We start from the raw sequence: 20,620 nt of genomic DNA on the forward strand, positions 1-20,620 counted from the left end.
AGAACAAGGGTGGCCAACCTGTGGCTCCAGAACCACATGCGGCTCTTCAGAAGTTAATATGCTGCTCCTTGTATAGGCACCGACTCTGGGGCTGGAGCTACAGATGCCAATTTTCCAGTGTGCTGGAGGGTGCTCACTGCTCAACCCCTGGCTCTGCCACAGGCTCTGCCCCCACTCCACCCCTTCCTGCCCTCTCCCCTGAGCCTGCAGTGCCCTCTCTCCTTCCCCCTCCCCACCAGAGCCTCCTGCACGCCACGAAACAGCTGAGCGGGAGGTGCGGGGAGGGAGTGGGAGGTGCTGATCAGCGGGGCTACCAGTGGGTGGGAGGCGCTGGGAGCTGGGTGCGGGAGCTGATGGGGGGCTGCTGACGTATTACTGTGGCTCTTTGACAATGTACATTGGTAAATCCTGGCTCCTTCTCAGGCTCAGGTTGGCCACCCCTGCTCCAGAAAGTAATGAGAATTTTCAAAATATCATAACTTCCCCATACATGTTAAAGAATATTACTTATTAGCTTAAAATATGCACAAACTCATTTTCTACAAGTGGGTATGTGATAACCGATGAAAATGTTGACATAATAAAATAAGTAAACAAAAATAATTGGTTAACTTAAAGTACTGTAGGATAATCAACATAATGAATATTCATAGCTCCCTGATATTTCGATAACATCTTTGAGCTAACTCACTGCTCATTTTAATATATATACACACATTTTTATATCGTAAGATGAATATGTTAATTAGACCGTCTCATCAGTTTAAACTAAAGAGAGACAACTAATGCCAAAAACCTTCCACAATAAATTCAGACAGCATTTACCTCATCATCATCTCCAGAAGGAGGAGCAGTATGATTTAATAGTGACTTGCATGAGCAATAACATATACACCCACTGTCAGGTACAGTGGTTTTTTTCTGCAAGTTTTTTCTGGAAAATAAGGACTTCTGTTTTTAACAAGGTGCATGTTCTAAATGAGTGTTCAGATCTGAACAATAAAGCACAGTAGGTTGTGATGTTCTTCTGTAATTGTATTCATAGGGTGAATTCAACCAGCTCAGAACTGTAACTACCTCACAAATGTCTCTGTTCTCAAGTGCCTGACGGTGGATTTAAAATGTTTGTGTTTAAAAATAAGAGATTAAATCTTTTTTAGGGTGGGATTTTCAAAAGTGCCTAAAAGTTTATGAGCAAAAGTCAATGGGACTTGTGCTCCCAAATCCTTTGGTGCTATTGATCTTAATGAATGTATAACTGTGTTACAGAATATACTGTTCCCTTTAAATTACAATTTAAAAAATATCGTTTTTTCTGGAATTCTTGGATGTAAACCATCAATTCCTGAGGAACTAAAGAGTAACAATGTATCTGTTTTAAAAGAGGAACTGCAAGATAATGCTTCTTTCTCTGACAGTGCCTCATTATTATCTGGGATGAAGGGGGAAGCAGTTCTGGGGTAAGATCCCAATATTCTCATGTGCAAAGGAAGAATTTAGCTTCTCAGCCAGTGCTGCTCCTGAAACTCCTGGCCAATGTATTCCTTTCTTGCCTCCTTTATTATCTCTCCAAGACCCAACTCTCCAGATTTCATTTTTTTTTCAAATATGGTGGCTCATCTTCTTTCACACCTGAAAATGGGGCACATCTCCTCATTCTCTGCACTATTTCAGAATGCAGAAGAAAATGTCAACCCCCTATTCTTCAAAGTTTTCCGTGGATATGCTCTCTGTTTGTTTCCCCCATGTCTGATTTTCATCATTTCCTGTTTTCCAGCCCATTCTATACCCTCATCAAATGTACTGACATCATTCTGTGCTCTCTCATTGATACTCTTTAGGGAGTAGGTAGATCAATTTCCCGTGCTCCTTCCACCATCTGTGGCAGCATTTTATACCTAATTGACTCCCTGACTCTTTTCAAAACCCATCCTTTCTGCTTGGCCCATGACTCTTCACACTCTACAATAAAAGTGTCTAATTCTAGGGGAGTGGATGATTCAGGAGATTGGTAATGGGTTACAGAATAGAGCCTTTTAATTCTAGGTCACTAGTTCAAACCAGCCTAGAGCAACAGTGACTGAAATCTGTTAACATGTGATGGCTGTTTAGTTGTTCTTTAGTCGCTTCAGGTACTTTGGTATGTCTTGTCCTTCCCCAGTACATCTGCCCAGTTGAGTAGTTAACACCTATACTGTAGGTCATAAATGCTGTATTTCAAGATTCCCTTCTTATAGTGAAGTGAAATTTAACTGATGGCTTGTTTACTGTGGTATAAATAAAGTTGCAACCCACTCACCCTGGTGTAGGCATAGTTCTACCAGTATAAAAGTTTTTATACTGGTATAGCTTATTCTGGATTGGGAAGCAAAATAACTTATAACAGTATAAGGGCTGGCTACGTGCTTTGGAAGCAGAATAATTATTCCCCATGTAGACAATCCTTAATGCACTTTTATACCGGTAGAACTGTGTCCACACTAGGGCTTATAGCAATATAACTACACCAGTAAAAATAACCCCCCAGCCAACATTATTATACCAATAAAATTCCTTTAGTATAGTGTCTAGACTAGTTTGTGGTCCTGTTTTAATTGGAGTTACTCTGATTGTTTATTAATTTGAGTTAATTTGAATTAAAACAGGAACACATACTCTAGTCTAGACCTACCATACAAGAGGAGTGAGGCTTCAATTATAAACCAAATTATGCAGTCCTGATTACTCAGATTCCACTACAAATCTGAATAAAGACTTCAGGATTTGGTCCCATTTATAGTTTCTCCAAATCCAAGTTCACCATAAATGGGTTCCACTGTATGGTATTTGTAATCTAGCTTTTGTGCACTGTACTCCACTTTGAAACCCTGCAATACTTTTCTATGAGTGATACTATAAACTAATATAAAGTGTTACATTCAAGGCCATAGTGCCTTTAACGTTTAATTGAGGAGCTTTTATGCTCTTAATTTAGCTTGTCAAAGAAACAATGAAAGTTAAAATCTGTGCTCCTTGAAAACTAGAAGCTGTACTACAATTTCATTTGCTCTTGCATGAGACTGGCTACAATTTTGTGCATGTTCTGCTTCAATAATGTCTCATGGACAAAATATTACATCTGAAAATTGGTGAGTCACTCATTTTCCCTTTCCATATTTGACTTTTTCTGAGAGGCTTTTTAAAACATGGGTTCCATGATCAAATGATTTTCCGTCTAATGTTAAGGCAACGGGGTTACTTATGTCTTACCTGTGTGATCACTGTTCTGTAGCTGCAAGCTATCAAGCCATAACTGCCATTCAGATCATTTAATTTTCAAGCCTTGTTTCACAATGAACTTCAGTGGGTATTGAAACAAGACTACATCAAAAGTAGTTGGAAAACAGACAGCTTTACGGTAGTACGTCACGCTTCTGTTTCTATTCCAACCCACCTTTCAAATACAGGAAGCAATTCCACTTCCTAAATTTCTTGCTTCCAAATCTTTCGGAAAGTCAAGTTGAGCATGGGATTGGGCATACGATCGTACTTTACCCCATGGTAAGCATGATCAGTTTGTTTCTACAGAAAATAGTGGGAACTGGGAGCCTCTTCTAAAGCACTTTGTGTGTGTGATGGCATGTAGTGAGGGGAGGGGGGAGTTTTTGAGGCGGCAATTGCTGGCTGTGACCTCTATATCTGCAGGGAGAAAAAAACAGAATCCAATTCCTTTGCTTCTGGTGGTAAATTCAACTCACAAATTACCCTCATCAATTGAAATTAAATATTCAGATTCCCAATTAGTGCCAAAAAAATTGACCAGCTTTGGCTGGACCACATATAATCACCACCTCATTGTCCCACACCACTGGCAGGACTGGATGAAGATGAAATAGAACTATTAGAAGAAAAGGACAAAAGGAAGCCAGTGACCTCTAATGGATGTACTTTATGAGACACGGTTCAATAATGCTGCACCTATGCAGACAACTGGAACACTGTTGTGATAGGCCCATATGCTGCCTTAGACCCTCCCGCTGTGCCCAGTTATTGATGACATTCGTAACCTGAAGGTACCATCCTTGCTACTTTCTGCAACTGACACAGAAGTATAGTGTGAATGCTAGTCAGTTCGGGGGTGTACTGTGCGGAGAATGACACGGATGGGACAAAATAGGAATGAGCAAAGTTGCTCTCTAAATATTAGGTCTGGGTTTTAAGCTTGGTAACGACCAATAAACTATGTTTTCCCCACAAGTATACTCAGATTTTCATGACAGAATGTGCTTTGATGTTTACATTCTGTCCCAGAATTGCTTCTTGATCGGAGCTTTTTTAGTTTGCTTAATCGTGGTTTTAAAACTGAAAACATCACCAATTTCATACACAGTATTCAGCATGCTTTGCTGTACAAAATTCAGTGCTCCTGCCACAAAGCTAAGCATGGACGTAAACAGGAAGAGAAAATCATTTTGTAGAACATGCCCTCCAAGCAGCTTTGGGACTTCAGACTTTCTCACCCCACACTCCCAGAGAAGAGCTTTGGCCTTACTTGATTCTTTACTTGCAGGGTTTTCTCTTGGTAGGATCAGTGGATTCTATATCTTCAGCAAACAAAGGGCAGATTTTAAAAGTATAAGGAAAGTGCCTCAGCAGGATGAATAGCAAAATTAGAATTAAACATCCTACCAGATATTATAGGGATAACAGAAACATGCTGGAATAGTAGTCATGACTGGACTACAGGTATTGAAGGGTATGTGCTGTTTAGGAAAGACAGAAATAAAGGTAAAGGCGGTGGAGTAGCATTGTATATCAATGATGAGGTAGAATGTAAAGAAATAAGAAGTGATGGAATGGATAAGTCAGAGTCCGTCTGGGCAAAAATCACATTGGGGAAGAAAACTACTAGAGCCCCCCTATGATATTGCTTGGGGTGTGCTATAGACCACCGGCATCTAATTTGGATATGGATAGAGCCCTCTTTAATGTTTCTAATGAAGTAAATACTAAGGGAAACTGTGTGATCATGGGAAACCTTTAACTTCCCAGATATAGACTGGAGGACAAGTGCTAGTAATAATAATAGGGCTCAGAATTTCCTAGAGGCGATAGCTGATGGATTCCTTCATCAAGTAGTTGCTGAACTGACAAGAGGGGATGCCATTTTAGATTTGGTTTTGGTGAGTAGTGAGGACCTCATAGAAGAAATGGTTATAGGGGACAACCTTGGTTCAAGTGATCATGAGCTAATTCAGTTCAAACTGAGTGGAAGGATTAACAAAAATAAACCTGCAACTAGGGTTTTTTACTTCAAAAGGGCTGACTTTCAAAAATTAAGGAAATTAGTTAGGGAAGTGGATTGGACTGAAGAACTTATGGATCTAAAGGCGAAGGAGGCCTGGGATTACTTCAAGCCAAAGCTGCAGAAGCTATCGGAAGCCTGCATCCCAACAAAGGGGAAAAGAGTCATAGGCAGGAGTTGTAGACCAAGCTGGATGAGCAAGCATCTCAGAGAGGTGATTAAGAAAAAGCAGAAAGCATACAGGGAGTGGAAGATGGGAGGGATCAGCAAGGAAAGCTACCTTATTGAGGTCAGAACATGTAGGGATAAAGTGAGAGAGGCTAAAAGTCAAGTAGAGTTGAACCTTGCAAAGGGTATTAAAACCAATAGTAAAAGGTTCTATAGCCATATAAATAAGAAGAGAACAAAGAAAGAAGAAGTGGGACCGCTTAACACTGAGGATGGAGTGGAGGTTAAGGATAATCTAGGCATGGCCCCATATCTAAACAAATACTTTGCCTCAGTCTTTAATGAGGCTAATGAGGAGCTTAGGGATAATGGTAAGACGCCAAATGGGAATGAGGATATGGAGGTAGATATTACCATATCTGAGGTAGAAGTGAAACTCGAACAGCTTAATGGGACTAAATCGGGGGCCCCAGATAATCTTCATCCAAGAATATTAAAGGAATTGGCACATGAAATTGCAAGCCCATTAGCAAGAATTTTTAATGAATCTGTAAACTCAGGGGTTGTACCATATGACTGGAGAATTGCTAACATAGTTTCTATTTTTAAGAAAGAGGGAAAAAAGTGATCCAGGTAACTACAGGCCTGTTAGTTTGACATATATAGTAAGCAAGGTCTTGGAAAAATTTTGAAGGAGAAAGTAGTTAAGGACATTGAGGTCAATGGTAAATGGGACAAAATACAACATGGTTTTACAAAAGGTAGATCATGCCAAACCAACCTGATCTCCTTCTTTGAGAAAGTAGCAGATTTTCTAGACAAAGGAAACACAGTGGATCTAATTTACCTAGATTTCAGTAAGGCGTTTGATACCGTGCCACATGAGGAATTATTAGTTAAACTGGAAAAGATGGGGATCAATATGTAAATTGAAAGGTGGATAAGGAATTGGTTAAACGGGAGACTGCCGCGGGTCATACTGAAAGGTGAACTGTCAGGCTGAAGGGAGGTTACGAGTGGAACTCCTCAGGGATCGGTTTTGGGACCAATCTTATTTAATCTTTTTATTACTGACCTCGGCACAAAAAGTGGGAGTTTGCTAATAAAGTTTGAGGATGATGCAAAGCTGGGAGGTATTGCCAATTTAGAGAAGGACCGGGATATCATACAAGAGGATCTGGATGACCTTGTAAGCTGGAGTAATAGTAATAGGATGAAATTTAATAGCGAGAAGTGTAAGGTTATGCATTTAGGGATTAATAACAAGAATTTTAGTGAGAAGCTGGGGACGCATCAATTAGAAGTAACAGAGGAGGAAAAGGACCTTGGAGTATTGGTTGATCATAGGATGACTATGAGTCGCCAATGTGATATGGCTGTGAAAAAAGCTAATGCGGTCTTGCGATGCATCAGGCGAGGTATTTCCAGTAGAGATAAGGAGGTGCTAGTACCATTATACAAGGCACTGGTGAGACCTCACCTGGAATACTATGTGCAGTTCTGATCATCCATGCTTAAGAAGGATGAATTCAAACTGGAACAGGTACCGAGAAGGGCTACTAGGATGATCCAAGGAATGGAAAACCTGTCTTATGAAAGGAGATTCAAGGAGCTTGGCTTGTTTAGCCTAACCAAAAGAAGGCTGAGGGGAGATATGATTGCTCTCTACAAATATATCAGAGGGATAAATACTGGAGAGGGAGAGGAATTATATAAGCTCAGTACCAATGTGGACACAGGAACAAATGGATATAAACTGGACATCGGGAAGTTTAGACTTGAAATTAGACAAACCATCAGAGGAGTGAAGTTCTGGAACAGCCTTCCAAGGGAAGCAGTGGGGGCAAAAGACCTATCTGGCTTCAAGATTAAACTCGATAAGTTTATGGAGGAGAAAGTATGATGGGATAACATGATTTTGGCAATTAATTGATCTTTAACTATTCATGGTAAATAGGCCCAATGGCCTGTGATGGAATGTTAGATGGGGTGGGATCTGAGTTACTACAGAGAATTCTTTCCTGGGTATCTTGCGGGTGAATCTTGCCCACATGCTCAGGGTTCATCTGATCACCATATTTGGGGTCAGGAAGGAATTTTCCTCCAGGGCAGAATGGAAGAGACCCTGGGGTTTTTTCACCTTCCTCTGCAGCATGGGACATGGGTCACTTGCTGGAGGATTCTTTGCACCCTGAAGTCTTTAAACCATGATTTGAAGACTTCAGTAACTCAGACATAGGTGAGAGGTTTATTGCAGGATTTGGGGTGGGGGGGGGGGGGGGATTTGGTGGCCTGCATTGTGCAGGAGGTCAGACTAGATGATCATAATGGTCCCTTCTGACCTTAATATCTATGAATCTATTGAAGAACTCCAAGTTAAGGAGTGCTTGTAGCTGTAAAGGCACATCCCTCTGTTGGGGACAATGCAGAACTGCACTTAAGATCACCTTTGTCTGTGCAACAAATCTGGCCAAAAGATGCAACACTTCTTTCCCCTGCTCCACACATGCAAAATATAAAGTGAGAAGGCTAAGCCAAGGAGGAGACATATATGGGAGCTAACAAGAATCTTTTAAATGTGGAAATCCTGCTCAAGCAACACAGATCAGAATTAGGGATATGTGAGCCCTGCAGGTTTGATGGTCTTGTGAATTTAACCCTGCAGTTCAGTTTGAAGGGATTGGAGCAAACCACTCTTTACATATTTGCTTGGTTGTCTGTGTTAGAATGAGAATTCTCCCAGACAATCCTCATCTTACTTCCCAAACTGAGGGCCCACTCATTCTCCTCCAGTTGTTCCCCAGCAAAATGAGCCTAGGGAGCTTGTTACTCACTGTTGCTGTCTCCAGGAAGGACCCAGCTGACCTCCTTACCCCTCCTGCTCTCTCTTGGTGTCAGGTGGGGCTCTCCTTTCACCTCGAGGGGTCACTGAGCAGTTCTCCTACATTTTCTCTCTTCTGATGGGCTGTCAAATAGGGCCACTGTTCCACCTTCTCTCTCAAATTCCCTCAAAGCTGATGGTCTTTTGGGGAGAGGCGGAGCCAAGAGTGGCCTGACAACAGAGTAACAGAGCAGCAACAGGAGAGGTTGCATGCAGATAGAGCTTAGCATGGTAGCAACCACATGCTAGGAATTATTGGGTGTCATCATCTTGTATGATTACTAAGGAATCCCTATGGGTTATCTAGCTATCAAGGTGAACCTCACAGGGTGATATCTGCTCCAGGGCTTAATACAGCAGCAACTGCAGAGAGAGGTTGGGAGTGTTTTCATCTCCAGATACTCTGTGTGGAGAGAAGTCAGGCTGCTTCCTGGGGAGCTGGAGGTAGGTAGTGCTGACTGGAAGCTTCCGTCCAAGGGCACAAGTCATGGATGGCAGTCCCATCCAGGGCCCCTGGTAAAGCAAAAGTAAATGGGAGAACCAATGGTTTAGTAGAAGAAGGCAGGGGTGACTTTTGTGGACAGTGGGAGGAAGACTAGCAGTGGGGAGGATATTAAGGCAGATTTCAGGGACTTTTCAGTTTTGCTTCACCCTTCTTCCCTTAGTTTTGGACTTCAAATGGTGATTAGAAGGGCAAGATCTATTAGGTCATCTGGGCTTGTGGTTACCCAACGTGGATTATGTGTGGTCTGTGGAGCACTTCCAGGCATTTTGTATCACTCCTTCATTCACAATCAAGGAGGATCTGGCAGTCTTCAAAGAGTGATACCTTCTGATACTTGAAGCAAAGATTTTCAAAAGTGCTGGACACTCAACAGGTCCCACTGACTTCAAAAGGAGCTGTTGGGCCCTCAGTACTTTGAAAATTAGTTTACTTTTTTCAGGAGCCTCCCTATTTTTAAAAAGCTTTGTCTATGGGCCATAGGGCTTGCAGGAGCTTTTCTGACCAATCAATCTTAAAAGAAAAAGCAAAGCCAAGAACCTCTCTGAAAGCTGGATAGCTATGTCATGTCCATCTTTGGCATGATTTCAACCCTGATCGGAGTTTCTGACTATTCATAAATGAAGGCAGAACCAAACTTTACTGAACAGATTAAAGAAATCGGGCTGCAGGGAATGAGGATGTTTGGTAATAATAATATTAAGCTCTTTAAGTGCTTTTTATCTCTAGATTTCAGATCAATTTTCAAAGGAAGGTGAGTATCATTCCCATTTTACTGATGGGGAAACTGAAGCACATAGCTATGAAGTGACTGTCCAAGGTTACACAGCAGGCCAGTGGCAGACCCATGAACCAAATCTATTCTACACCCAGGGAGAGGAAACAGGTCAGATACTAAATAGGGGACTATAAACAAGCAGCTATACCTATTGCATTAGAGTGAGTTTATTTTTCATTTTGTTATTTTAATACGTTCCCCAGAAAACTAAGAACTAGATCATTAGTTGCGGCAAACAAAGTATAGAATGTGGTTTGGTAACTTAGGAGGGGCGGGACAGTCCCCAAAATGTTCTCTAGTTCAGGATAAGGTCCACAATATGGAAAAGCTTTAGAACCATTTATCTAGGCTATCCCTCTGCTAATTCAGAATTGTCCCCTGCATTATATTTTACTAGTGCTTTGTCCAGTCTCGATATAAATGTCTCTGACAATGAGGTTTCCATAAGCAGATTAGGCCACAGTCTAATAAATGTGTCAGGAAGATTTTTCTGAGATTCAGCCTTTATTTTCCTTGTCTTAATTTGGAATGTCACGGAGCAACTCATGAAATGCAAGTTCAATAAATCATTTGGACCAGATGGCATTCATGGGGGGGGTAGGGGTGGAGGTTCTGAAGGAAATAAAGTGTGAAACAGTGCATATAAATCATTAAAAATAGCAGCTGTTCCCTAAAAACTGGAAAATCCAACCTGGTGCCGGTATTTAAAAAGGGGGAGGGGGTGTTGAGGAGAACAGCGATTTCAGGAATTACAGCCTGATGAGCCTAATGTCAGCTCCAAGGAAATTTACGGAGAATCTGTGTATAGGACAACACTTAGATAAATACATTAGAGCCAAATCAACACAGCTCCTGCAAGGGTAAATAATGGCTCCCTAAGCTATGAGAGATCTCTGGAAAAAAATGTGACTATAAAATAGCAATGTAGCTAAATCTGATTGGGGTGGTTATAACTTGTTTGGAAAGTTGTTTTTAGATCTTGTTTTTAGAAATCCTTTGGAAAGGAAATGGCCTATGGGATATCCTACTGAGGACGAATAAGGGATCCATTGGGAGAGGAAGTTCAGGACTACAGAGCAGGACAGTGTCAGGATATGAGGCACAGAGCAGATAGGAGCTGACTAGTGGGGAGGGAGCTGGGCAGGGGTTTATGGCACCAGAGTGTGAACTGTAGGCGAGTGTCTAGTGGAGAGGGAGGAAGAAAGCACTCTGGGAAATGGGAAGGAACAGGTCATCAGGATGGATCTGGTGGGCAGGAAGAAGATACTGGTCTTTATGGGAGGAGTGGTGCTGAGGGGACTGTCTGGCAGCTTTTGTGGGGTTTGGAGAGGACAGAACTGAGGGAGGAAATAGGGACAGTTTCCGAGTCTGTAGTGGAAGTAACAGTCAAGGACTGGTGCAAATCTCTCAATCAGGTTACAAACCTCACCTACCACAAGCCTGGCTTTGCCTAACTTTCAGTGACTTTCCCTTTTTCTGTCCATAAAATGGTTGGTGGGAAAAAACTGAGGGTGAAATCGTGGCCCCATTCCATTGAGTGACAAAACTCCCGTTGCCTTCAGTAGGGCCAAAATTTCACTCTGAGAGAGCATTTTTGTGCTCACATATATTTGCAGATCACGTGGTAAAGATTATTGGGTATGGCAGCCCAACCACGAAATTGGGGATCATGTGTATTTGGGAGATGGTTGTCAGCATTTGATTTTTGTCTTCCAATAATTAAAAAAACACAGTGTGTCCAATATTTCAGTACCATGAAAATGATGTGAGTACTGAACTAGAAAACTCAGTGGATTCCTTGTGAATCTGATGTTTCTTGCTCTGGTTTGGATGATTTGCCCAGGGTAACTTATCAATGAAATTAAAATAAAAAAAGAGAGAAACCCGCTCTGTGTAGCTAGTGTGTGACAAATTTAATTCTCTCCAGGACAGGGCAGCAATGTTTCTGTGTTCCGGAAAAGTCCATGTTGACCCAACAAGGAGGGAAAAAGAGACTTCAGTTTTCTCTCATAGGGATGGAGAATAATCATTGTTTTTGTTTAGATCCCATCTCAAATTGTCTGTGAAGCTTAGCTGGAATTCCTAGGGCTTGATGCACCTGTTGGGAAAAACGTCTCACTGATGAGGGATGTGTGGGCTAGGGATAAAAGCAGAATGTGAACTGAGACAGTGAAAGCAGCGATAGGAAGGGAAAAGTGCATTGGGTGACAACTGCTGGGAGCTGTGCACATGAAAGTGGAGAAACAGACAGCTCTAAAAGAAATATTCATTCATCCACAAAAGAAATCCTATACATCAAAGAATTACAATGTGCACACAGAGTGTCTGCTTTTATTTTGGTGCTTCTGGGCATTGTACTATTTAGTAAACTGGGGAAGGCTGTAAGTCAGTTCTTGTTCTTTCCATTTATCTAATGTGCAAGGACATTTGCTGAGGATGCGACAGGATTTGTAAAGAAAGCCCGACTCTTTAGCAGAGAGCATATTTGTCATCATTGTACTCGCAAAATTATAACACAGGCTTTCTCTGGAGTAAACAAAATAGAGCTTATTTTTTTATTCATTGTATTGTGTCGGTGCCTGCTTGCATCACTGCAGGGTTTCATTTGGCCTCATCCAGAGCTCACTGAAGTCTTTAGAAAGACTTCCATTGACTTCAGAGGGCTTTGGATCAGGGCTGTACTGTTTTCATGAGAAATTCTCCCTTTAGAAGATTTTAGAAGTAACATTTAGTATTAAATATTTGTGTAGGTTCCTCAGCCCAGGAATCTTTTTTTTTTATTTTTACTCAATTAGGACCAGATTCTGATATCTTTACTCAAGCTGAGCAGCACCTTGCTCCATGGTAGCTGACTGGTCCTTGCCATTAGATACAGCAGCTATCAGGCTGCTCTATCTTACACCCTGCCGCCCAAAGGGAGCATCTGGAAATCTTCCAGATGAAGCAACTCCCTAGATCGGGCTGTTAGCTAGTCACAGCCTTCCTGTGCCAGAAAGGAGGGACATAGGAACGGCTACTATGCCCTATACAATCCTAAGATTCTCCTACACAAGAAGAATTAACCTTTCCCTGCTACTTTTTCTCTGCCCAAAAGTAAAGCTGCTGTAGTGGGGAACAGAATCTGGACCTCCATCCAATTTCATCCCGTAAAGTCCTGTACACAAACTGTGACTATTGTTCCCTGTACTACATGAGAATTAAATGGGGGGGGGGTAGGAACCTAACCCTATGTGAATACAAAATTTAAGTTGCAGTTACAATCTTTCCATTGCATTATTTTATTATTTAATTTATTTTGTATCATCTGATTGTTGTTTTTAAATAATAAAAAGAGAGGCCAGGGAGAAAAAAATTGCCTAGGTTCAATAATAGCATTTAAATGGCCCCAGTTGGGCTTGGAAGTTCACACCTCACTGAGCTGAAAGGGGTGAAAGAGAAAATGTATTCTCATCTTTCCAGACCAGAAATAGCAGCAACAGACAATTTTTGCAACTGGTTTATACTGTGATGTCTGAATCTTCAGACTAGTAGGAGAAACTAGGGCTTATTTTCCTACATAGCAATGGTACACGAGTGTAACTCCACTTGGCCCTGATTTCCATCTCCTGTTGGTTTTGCAGTGGTATAACTCTATTGACATTAACATAGTGATACCTTATTTAGAGACTCCTCGGAAAGTATGAGAATAATAAGAATAATATGATAATGATGTCACACAGTAGCATGGCTCACCCTCATTTATCTAAATGTAGTTCAGAGTATAAGACTCTAAATTCTTAGGACTTTAAGTTATAATATACAAATGTGGTGAAGACGTCACCATTTTCAAAGGTTTAAAATCTTTGGTTTAAAAAAAAGAGAGAGGAAGACTTCCAATATAGGGATTATTTCATGTGAAAAGAAAACACTGCTTTTTCACCCTGGTTTGTAGATAATACATTAGTGGATAAAATAGGGGATCATATTCCTCTTTTGAAAAACTTACTACTCAGAGATTTGAAGAAAAATCAATGTGACATTTGAATATACTTTGAAGTTAGTTCTCAGCTTGAAACTTCACAACTTTTGTCTCTCTCTTTTTTTTTATCAACTGTATTCATTACATTTCCATATAAAGCAGTCTGCTTGTTAAATACCATCTCTGCCTTTCTCTTTTTCTCGCTGTCACTTTGCTCTCCATGAGAACTGAACACTTTCTCTCAAAGGTAGCAACGCACCATTCAATTCAAGCCCCAGCCTTTGTAAAGATAGATAATAACTTTGATTGTTGCATTTGTATAATTAAGGGACAGGCCTCTGGTTTAAAGGGGCTCCTGTTTTGCCTTTGAAATTGGGAGCGCACGAGTTTTCCGTGGCAAGCTCACTGTAGGAAAGTCCCCGTCTCCTTTGGTGTCACATCTATCTGCGTCCCCCAGACTGCTCGTCCGCTGTCCCAATGACAATGATTAGTCGGACCCCCCACTGGCTGCAGATGGAATGAGGCAGAGAGATAAGGCAAGCTGCCTTTCTCTTATGCCTCAGATCAGCGGAGGGAGAGCTCTTCTTCACAGGAAGCCCAAGTGTAAGCCGTTTAAACAAGCGTGCAGGAAATATTGGGGTAATTACCAAGCGCAGGGAGGGGGTCTGTGGCTATCAACAGCACTGAGAATGGATTCTAACATTCACTCAGCAGATTAATTGATCCTCTCTCTGCTGCTTATCTTTGGAAATAATTCTCATGGCTGAAAGTTGGGAGAGTAAAGTGTATTGAGGAGAGGCATTCTCATTATAGCTCTGCATATTTACTAATATCTGAAGCTCACTTTCTTCTCCTAGAGAAGCATTAAGAATTGTAGCAATAATTCATGCTTGGCAAACTTGTTTTCTGTAATAAGATCAAACCCACAAAGGGAGAAGAAAAAGCCTTGCTGTCTACGCTTTCTTATCTGAGGTGACGATGGTTAAGTGCTCCAGTAACGAGAAGCGAGTCTGAGACACTCACATCTGCCATTTAATTCAGTTTAGTTAAAACAGAGTTTGCTGCGATTTTAATTTTTAGCTTTGCAAAAGCAAAACATGTTGCCAGCTTAGTGGAGCAGGAAGGATGAGTAGGCCCCTGTTGGGGATGGACTGGTTCCTCTCAGTCCCGGCAGACCACTGAAGAGGAACATTAAAGAAGTGACAGGTTTGTTGCTGGGGAGATGAGAACCAGCCTCTTCTGTCTCCTTCTTCTCCTTTGCACCTCCTCTCCCCAGGTGGCGAAGGAAGAAAACCAACCTCGTGGTTATAGTTACTTCTCGGATATGCCAGGCGCAGGCTAGGTATCAAGAAGGAAATGACAGACGGCACTTCCACACCTCTAACTATGCGTTTCGCCTGTTTGTGTGTGCCCCGGTATTTTATATGTGAACCAGCAGATTGTGGGAAGAAGTTAATGGATGCAAGAGCAAAACAGTTTTGTTTTCTCTACTGGCTAATTTGATTGCTCATTTAGGTAAAAAAATAATGAGCAAAGAATTGTTTCTGATTTATATGCTGTACTTTGTGGAATGTTTCAAACCCCCTTATTAGTGCTAACCTAGCAACTTGAGATAAAGCGAGTGACAAAAATGTCCTGATTTAATGTAGAACTCCTTATTTTTGCACAGAATGATCCACTATCTTTCAAATTCTGTCAGGACACTCATTGGTTTAGGCTTTTTTAGGCACTGTGGAAAGTAAATTGCTATCCCACTGAAATGTAGCAAACATAAGGATTGCAATCTAGATCTGCTTTGACTGCCAGCTTTTTAATACAGTAGGAGAAAAACTATTATAGGATGATTCTTAAAAACAAAAGCTTAGAAAGAGCAGTACCTGCCCCCTTTCTGCAATTTCATTTTGTCACCCTCTTCTCTATTGTTGGTACATTTGTGGGTATTGCATCCCTCACTCCTAATGAACTAAGGGCCAGACTTTAACAATTAAATTGCACACATTTGCATGAATGCAACTGTGTGCCCACATTATGTGGGAGCACAAGACTGGGAATTTGCATGCACACGTAGCTAGATAGATGTCTGTTCAGCCCTGAATTTCACAGGCAGGCACGTTATACTTTCAACAGCTATTATTACTAGTGTGATGTTAAGAAGTTTAGAAATGGAAGATAGGTGAAGAGGTGCAGGTATTCAAGAAAATAGCTGATTACTCCTATTATTCCTGAGGGCATCCTGCACCCAAATTAAAAGTTCTGCGCCAGAAAAAATTAAAATTCTGGGCACAATATTTTAAAATTCTGCAAATGTTGTTTGTCAAATAAATGTGGAGGCTCCAGCCTGTTATTGGGGAGTACAGGCCACTGGCTGCACAGAGGTGGGAGATCACTGTGCAGCTCTCCCCACCCCCGGGACATGGACTCTGCGGTGAGGCTGCACCCAACCCTGACACAGTGCAAGGACCGGGCCTGCCCCAGAAACACTCCAAAGCCCTGCCCCTCCATGCCAGGCGCACCAGGTGTGGGAGGCAGGCTCAACAAGGCAGGATCCAAAGGTGGAGGGGCTTAGTGTGGGGGAATCCAGGTGTGGATTGAGAGGGTTTTGTGTGGGGCAATCTGAGTGCAGGCAGCTCAGTGGGGGATCCAGGCATGGAGGAGATCTGGATGCACAGGATCTTGTTGTGGGGTTCTGGGTGCAATGGTAATGGGACTCTGCAGGGGGGTCCAGGTGAAGGTGGTTGGTGCTCAACAGGGGTTGGTCTGGGTGTTGGGGGTGATTGAGCTCAGCAGGGGGGTCTAGGTGTGGGGAGATCAGTGGGGGGTCCAGATGCTGGAGGAGTGGGATTCAGTGGGGTGGGGGTCCAGATGCAACTGGTTGGGGCTCGGTGGGGTGGGTACGTGGGTGCGGGTGGCTCATCAGGGTGGTCCAGGTGTAGGAAGAGTGGGCTTATTGGGGAGGAGGGGTTCTGTGTGCAGGGGGATGAGGCTCCTCCTCCCATCTTTCTGTAAATCTTCCTGAAACCTGATGGGCTCACTTCATAGCGTCTTGTGCAAATATTCTCACTAGTTTTGAGTTGTCAGCGTTCATACTCCCTGAGTGTTGGTTGAGTATTGCCTCTCCATGAGCCCCAAATTTGATTTAATACCATGAGTTTCACCTGGTTTGGCACTGAAATAGAAGTATTGCATGGTTTTCAAAGCAAAACGACAGGCTGAAATTTGCCTGATTTGAGAGACATGCAACTCTTTTGAGCCTAACACATCTGGATTTTGAGTATGTAACGATGCATGAATCATTAGTTTTGGGTTCCACTGGTAGCATTTCTCACAACCCTACTATGCTGTAAGATTGTTCCTAGAGCAAAATCCTTCCAGAAGCTGAACATCAGGAAATTTCATTTGAGTGCCACTTAAGTGCTGCCTTACCCACAATTTCTGCTGGGGTGCACATAGAGATGGAAGCAACTGATATGCTTCTGCACCACTTCTCTTGAGATAATTCAGTGAAACTTGATTAGTAGATGAGGTGCCTGATCCTGCAAAGGACTGAGCATCCGGCAACTCCCTTTAGCTTCAGCGTACATAGCACTGCATAGAAGGCCTGAGCCTCCATTGTCCTGTGTGACAGCCGCCTTCTTTGCTAACACACTGGGAACTGAACTGGGAACCTCGAGAAGTAACTTCATGATGAACTGCTATATCTCAAACTAAAGAACTCTGGCTAGGCTGTGACAGACTCATTCTCCTTTAATAGGAGCAGAGGGGGAATCTGTAACACACACTTACCGAGGGATTACGAGATTACAGCTACATCTTGTTTACACATGTATACCAGTGCAAAGTGGGTGTACAATTAGAAGAGGAGGGATTTACACCCCTTTACACTTGTTATTTAAGTGACTACACAAGGTGCAAGGCAACAGTGAAAGGCCTAAATGTGTTTATCCTTTTAAATGGAGAAAAAAGAATACCAGAATATAAGTAAGTATCCTCTCTGTTTCCTGATCAGAATACAACACATTTGAAAGTCATTCTAGTAGAAGCATGTAGAATATCTGTACCCTACACTTTACCATATCATACCTGAAAATAATACCTTATTATTGGGATAATTATAAAGGAGAAAGAAAAAGCAGAACACCTACTTGAAGTTCAAATTAATCCCTAGTTTCTGCAATGGCCCAGTTCCGAGGAGTGGGAATAAGGTTTGAAAGTACTCCAAAGAACCACATTGACACCACAGCTGCTGTTTTTAATATCCTGCCATGTAGGGTAGCTTCCTGAAAGAGACTAAAAGCCTCCGTCCATCTACTCGTGTCAGATCCAAAGCAGGTGGCTGTCTCTTTTCTGAGCTATTTCCAGGGTTTCTTTTGGGATCCATCATAGAGTCAAGTGTTTTCTCCAGTGGGACTTACACCAATTGTTCTCTCTATTTATATCCTGTTAATTGATAATCCAAAAGTATCAGAGCATGTGTGAAATAACGACAACTCAGGCATACAGAACACAGATCAAGGAGTTTGAGCAAATGGGATTTTGTACCTAATGATACATTCTCCTTTATACAGGAAATAAAAATTGGAAGAAGATGAACTAAATTCAACGCTGGTGTAACTCCACTGACAAAAATTGATTCTCCTTTACATTAAGGCCCCTCTATACTGCCAGAGTGGTGTGAGGGATCTTTGTGTGAAGGAGATGAGGCCTTTGGTATTCAGTAGCAGTGGAAAACAAGTATCACTTACCTGGGCCCAATAAGGGCCCAATTTTCCTCTGCCTCGGGTAGTCAGTTACATCTGCTGCTGCCTCTCCCAGTCCCAAAAATTCAAGTATCATGACTCAGGCCCGAAGGTGAGCAGGAAAAGTGACTAACAGGAAGATAGTACTCTCCTTTCTCCTCTCATCTTTCTTCTTTCTTTGCCTCCTCCTTTCCTATTCTTTGCTCTGATCTTTTCATTTTTCTTCTTTTCCTTTACTTTCTCAATAAAGTACAATATAATGAAGATTTAATTGAAAACTGAATTGTTGGAGTGCTTTGGTTGCACTGTTGCCCTCTTGTAGGGGAAATTGGCCTCTGTAACTTAAGCATATGATGGAGTTTAGCTTTAAATTATAAATGAAAAAAAAACCCTCTTGCAACTCCTTTGATTTGTAATAAATCTTTTAAGAAACAAAGTGTCAGAAGAGAAAGTTACTTTTCTTTCCTAATTGACCCCATGCAGTGAATTTGAATCTGAGGTTCTCTAGAAGGCAATGTGTATAATTTTCCTTATTATTTCTTTTCCCTTTTATGTTTGAATTATTTATTTGTTGAAGTTACGATGTGTTAGAGCTAAAGGCAACTCTTCTCAAGCCAACTAGGACAACTATCTGTTGAGTCTAATTGCTTTGGCTATACTGCCATTAAAATCGCCCTACCCTATATGCAGTGACAACTGATTTAGAGCTAAGATCCATTCTGATAAAGAGCAGACAGAAAGAGCTGCATGATGACTTGGGTGAGTGGAACTGCAGCATATCTTTGAGTCATTGTTAAACCGGCTGTTGAACCCATTTGTGGCAGCGGGCCAAGAATGCCTTCCACTAGACTTGGGTCTTGATCCTACAAACAAGTATGGCTATAACTTCACACAAGTGACTAGTGCCTTTGAGTTGAACAGAACTATTCACACTGGTATAATTACACAAGTGTTTAAGTGTTTTCTGTGTTGGGGTCTTAGCTCATATGCAATGCAGGAAATCTTTGCTTCCGAAAATCCAGACTTCATTCTGACGTAACAGGGCTAAAGAGAGGACACAAATCTTCGACGCTTCATCACAGCAAAGGTTAAAAAAATGTGTGGGGGGAGGGGGGAGAGGGAGTGGATACAGTAAAAAAAAACCAAAAAAAAAAACCCAGAAAAATGGTCACAATATTTCCTTTTTCAGTTAGTTCATGAAGAAATATTTGTTTTTTAAATCTGTAGCGAGTCATTTTTTCGATGAGCATGTTCGCTTTGCTTGTTGAGTCATGCTGTAGAAACATAATATTTGAGATGTAAAATAACTTATCAGCTTGATTCTTTTTAACTGACTAATATAAAAAGTTCCATTTGTTTTAGTTATTTTTTTAAGTAGTAAGGCATTTTGTTTGTTTGCTTGTTTAAAAAATCCTTTAGTGAAGATTAAGAGCTTATATTTTGAAGGGTCCTTGGGACAGGACTGAAAGCAATACCCTCAACAGGTTGAGACACCCTCTGCCACTGTCCCATTTCACTTTGTGTGCACAGCACACTACTCTCTGTTCACTTTCAAGCCAGGTCTACACAGCAAATTACTTTGCATCAAGCCAGTGTGTGTATCTACAGCTCACCGGCTTGCCACATCAGACAATCCCATGTGGACACTACTACAGAGGAATGAAAGCCCTGAAGTGCAGCTTATTTTAATACTACTTCAGCCAAGACTTACACTGCTCTGTAGAAGTGTCTACATGGGACATTGCTGTGCAACAAGCTGTTGTACTGTAGATTCAGACCCTGGTTTGCTGCGCAATAACTCAGCATGTAGACAAGCCCTCAGTTTCAGTTTCAGCTCTCCTGCAGCTGTTCCAGTTAAGTGCTATTTTCCAGAGCACTATTCAACAAAACTGTAAAACTAGCTGTACACAAATTACAGTTTAATGCAGAAAAGAAAAGTCTGGAAAAGGTGTGTGTGTGTGAATCCCTGATCTCTTTTCTGTGATAGTAGCCTTACAGGTTACTTGTAACAATAGTAGGTAGAAAATTTTCAGATGGAAATATGTAGTCATTAGTGGTGTCTCTTTAAAATATAACATTTGTTCATACAATAGGGTGTAGAAGTCATTTTCAACTGAATGAAACACAGTGCACATGGTTACAAACAAGCAGAGAGAATGTCCTACCCTCCGACAAAAAAAAGCCAGGGGTGGGACAGTTAAAACTCAGCAAGGTATTCTACACAAAGGGCCAAATTCCGTCAGCCTCACTTACACGGAGTAGCCCCTTACTCTCTGAGTAGTCCCATTGAAATTTACTACTGGCAGCATTTGG

Source organism: Natator depressus, chromosome 4 (assembly GCF_965152275.1).
Source record: "Natator depressus isolate rNatDep1 chromosome 4, rNatDep2.hap1, whole genome shotgun sequence".
Classification (NCBI taxonomy): domain Eukaryota; kingdom Metazoa; phylum Chordata; order Testudines; family Cheloniidae; genus Natator; species Natator depressus.